This window comes from Myotis lucifugus, unplaced genomic scaffold, assembly GCF_000147115.1.
Source record: "Myotis lucifugus unplaced genomic scaffold, Myoluc2.0 scaffold_484, whole genome shotgun sequence".
NCBI lineage: Eukaryota > Metazoa > Chordata > Mammalia > Chiroptera > Vespertilionidae > Myotis > Myotis lucifugus.
The window spans coordinates 156,884-161,502 of NW_005871532.1; positions in this window are offsets into that span (position 1 = coordinate 156,884).

The window sequence follows — 4,619 nt, forward strand, 5'->3', positions numbered from 1 at the left end:
GATGGAGAGGTTATGGCTCTACCCTGTCACACACAGAGCAGGGCCGTGGGGGGGGGCGTTGGGGTGCCGCACCCTGTCATGAACAGAGCAGGGCGTATAGGGAGGTTGTGGCCCCGCCCTCTGTCACACACAGAGCCACAGGGCGATCAGGGGGTTTGGGCACTGCCCCCTGTCACGCTGATCCCGGTGCCGGGAGCCTCGCTGCTCAGCTGATCCTGGTGCTGGGAGGCATATTACCCTTTTACTATATAGAATAGAGGCCTGGTGCACGGGTGGGGGCCGGCTGGTTTGCCCTGAAGGGTGTCCTGGATAAGGGGGGGATCCCCACTGGAGTGCCTGGCCAGTCTGGGTGAGGGGCTGAGGGCTGTTTTCCGGAAGCGGGTGACTGAAGCTCCCAACCGCTCCTTTTTTTCTTTTTTCTTTTTATTCTGGGCCAGCTTTAGCTCTGAGGCCTCGCTGCTGAAAACATCAATACAATTTTGCGGTCCAGAAGCCCGGCTGAATGAAAGCCGGTTTCTGGGGTTTTGTTTAGCTTCTTATTTGCAACATAGTACATAGTTGCTTAGAGTTGCAGCTGAGAGGCCGGCAAGTGAGGCGGGGAACGTTGGAGTTCGCCATCACTGGAGCAAGGAAGCCTCATGTTCACTTCCAGCTGCCTGGCTGCCGGCCGCCATCTTGGCTGACAGTTAATTTGCATATACACACTGATTAGCCAATGAAAAGGGTAGCGGTCGTACGCTAATTACCATGTTTCTCTTTTATTAGTGTAGATATATATATATATATATACATATATATGTGTGTGTATTAGATATATATATAATATATATATATTAGATTTTTCTTTTCTGGAAGCTTCTTATCTCTTCACTTTCAAATGATAGTTTTTCTGGGTATGTTGGTCTTGGTTGTTTGTCCTTGCTTTTCATCATTTTAAATATTTTGTTCCATCTTTTTTGGCCTGCAAAATTTCTGTTGAGAAATCAGCTGACAGTCCTATGGGAACTCCCTTGTAGGTAACTAACTGCCTTTCTCTTGCTGCTTTTAAGATTCTCTCTTTGTTTTTAACCTTTGCCATTTTAATTATGATGTGTCTTGGTGTGGGCTTTTTTGGATTTATCTTTTATTTTTAGACTCTGTGCACTTTTTGGGCTTGCATGTTGTGTTTTTTTGTTGTTGTTGTCATCAGTTTAGGGAAGGTTTCAGTTATTACTTCTTCAAATTTGTTCTCAATTCTTTTCTTTAGCTCTTCTCCTTCTGGTACCACTGTGATGCAAATGTTCTATGTTTAATGTTGTCCTAGAGTTCCTTAAACTATCCTCATTTTTTATTTTTGTTGTTCTGATTGGGTGTTTTCTGCTATGTTGTCTTTGACATTGTCGATTAGGTCCTTTGCTTTATCCAATCTGCCTTTGATCCTCCCTGTGTATTTTTCATTTCAGTTATTGTAGTCTTTAGTTCTGACTGGTTCTTTTTTCTGGTTTCTATGGATTTTTTATACTCACTATTCCTTTGTTGAAGTTCTCACTGAGTTCGTCTATTCTCCTAAATTCCTGAGTATTCTTATAGCCAGTTTTAAAAAAATCAGTGTGTCTGGAAGATTTCCCTCATTTTTTAAATATTTTTTGTCTGGAGTTTATCTTCCTGTTTTTCATTTCATGCCTCTCCGCCTCCTCATTTTGTCTACCTCTCTGGGTTTGCTTCTGTGTATTAGGCAGATCTGCTACATTTCCCAGTTTTGGCGGGATGGCCTCATGTAGTAGGTTTACTGTGGGTTCAGTGGCACAGGCTCTCTGATCACCTGAGCTGGGTGCTCCAGGAGTGCTCCTTGTGTGGGTTGTGTGGGCCCTACTGTTGTAGTTGAGTCTTGATTGCTGTTGGACCGTCTGTGCATGGGCTTGACCCTTAGGGTGACTGGTCATGGCCACAGTTTAAGGGCTGCTCGTGAGGGCTCACCCCATTGAGCAGGATCCACCCTAGTGGGCTCTGGTGCCTGCCAAAACCACCTTTTGGGGTTTGGGTGGTAGAGCTACTTGGGTGGTACTCTGTTGCAGTGTAAGCCAGCTACCATGTGTTGGTTCTGAGGCTTCTTGGGCCTCTGTTGCAGGCCAAGGTCAGCAGCTGCCTGTGATCAGCTCAGGGACACTTTGTTAGGAGCTACAAATCGATCTGTAATTGATAGTTGCTCGTGCTGGAACTGAAGGCACGTGGGAGAGGCCATGCTTTGAACCTGAACCAGCAGGACTGGGGCCATTCATCAGAAGGCACAGGGTACCCATGCTCTACTGCCACCTGCAAGCTGCCCTGAGACTCGGGCGTGGGAAGTGTCTTCTGCAGTGCACAGTCGGGTGAGCAGGGTCTCAGGGAATCACAGGTCAGTGCAGATTCAGCTTTAGCTCCAGCGCTGAGCCTGGGATGGCCTGAAAAAGGCACATGGCATACCAAGGCCATCCACCCCGTTTCTGAGAAAGATGAGCACAGGAGACTGGCTTCCTGCTACCGAAAGGGCCTCTGGTGTGTGCAATCTGGGTGGAGTCTCATGGACATCAGGGGGACCGAGTGTGTTCACTAGGCTAATACAGGTTCAGTTTGGATTGTGTTGGGATTTAGCTCAACACAGGAATGATGGCGCCCACCATCTGCCCTGTGAGAAGAGGGCTCAACACAGGGACAATGGTGGCTGTTCCTCCCGCCCAGGCCTGGAAGTCACACAGCTCTCCTCACTCTGTCTGTCTGTGGTGCCTCCTGAGCTGCCACTCACCCACCAGAGCCCAGGGTGAGTGCCCGCGAGCCTGTAAGTCTGAAGAGGCCTTTAAAAGAGCGCCTGGGCTTTCAGCAGCCTCCCATCTCATGTGGGTGAACGGAATCCCTGCGGATTTCCACGGCCACATACAAGGGGGCTCCTCTTCCCCATACTGGTGTTCCAGGCTAGGGAGCCTGGTGTGGGTCTGAGACCCCTTGCTCCTCAGGAGGTACCTGCAGCTGTTTCTCCTAATTCTTCACTGCCACCTGTGAATGTGGGTGGGGACAGCCTGCTTTGCATCTCACCCTGCCCACCAGTCTCAACATGGCCTTTTCTTTGCATCTTGAACTTCTGTTCAGCTGGTCTTCAGATGGGTCTCCAAGCTGACTGGTCTATACATTAGTTGTAATGGAAGTGGTCACAGAGGAAGGTGAGCACAGCATTCTGTACTCTGCAGTCTTGACCAGAACTCTCTAGAATGCAGATATTAGAATATCTGGTTCTTTTTAAAAAATAAAATTCTGGTTTAATATTGGACAACATTGTTTCATGCGTACATCAAACAGGCCAAAACAAATAAGGTCTGCTTCTTAGTTCAGTTTATCTTCATACTTGGTTTAAATGGCTGACATAGTGACAAAAAGAACCTCCGTGAATATGTAGATCCCAACAGAAGAAGTGACTCATGGTTGGAGTTACTAAATAATTGTACCCATTTTGTCTACTTCATTTCCTAGTTATTTTTAAGTAGTTTTTTTTATTATAGACCCTAAATTGAGTTACTTTTGCATTGTTTCCTAGAAACCTTAGAACCAAAATTAGTGGCTCTTTCTTAGTCCCTATGTAGAATTTCATGACATGCAAAGCAGCATCTATTTTATATTCTTACCTTTTTGCCCACCTATTTATAAACAATACATTTTTTGGTTGTTCATATGTTTTTGCTATTGCCTTATAGAGTTTTGGGAACACAGTAAGAACAAGGGAAGGAAGAGAATGTAAGTGAGAACATAGATGAGAGGAGAAAAAATGAGTAGTTAGAGGACATAAGTGTCTTGGTTAGCTCAAGCTCATACATGTTCTAATGCAATAATCAGAATTAGGCTCCAAATATCCAATTCATATTACAGTTTTTCATGGTTATTTATCTTTCTCTTTCATGGGTATTATCCACTAATTAGTATTCATTGAGTAAATACTAACAAATTAATAAGCTATTTTATAGAAAATTGCCTGCTCTAATTTGCTTATAAGGCAGTCTCTATTGAATCATAAAATGATTGAGATACATCTTTTTAATTAATTAGGAAAAATTTCCAAGAGTTCAATTTGGAGAGTAATACAGGAGGGGTCCTTCTTCTCTTTCTTTTGGATTTTTTCCATAAGCTTAGGAAATTTAATCTTTAACTTTCTATTGTTTGAATTTTCATAGGCTAATGTAGTTATTATCAGTCCAACTGGTCTTAATAAAACTTAATAAGGACCACTATTTTGAAAATATCTTTCTATTTTTAAATGCTATTAAGAACACATTTAAATATTATATTTCAACCTGCTGATACTATTTAGCAAAAATATCCAAGTGCATTAATAATGGGTTTGAAATGTATGTTTATATAATTTTAATAAATAAAAGCTGATTTTAAAATTAATGCTTCACTGTTTTTAATAGTTTTTAATTATGTCATGCTCTTTTGGAAAGTGTATGTGCTTGATAATTTTCCTCTTTAAACAGCACTTCAGCATTCAGAAACAGCAAGGTTTGGGGAGGATATTCCCTAAGAGGTATCTATATGAATGCTTTTATAGTAAGTGGGCTAGTATTTTTTTAAAATATATTTTTATCAATTTCAGAGAGAGGAAGGGAGAGGGAGAG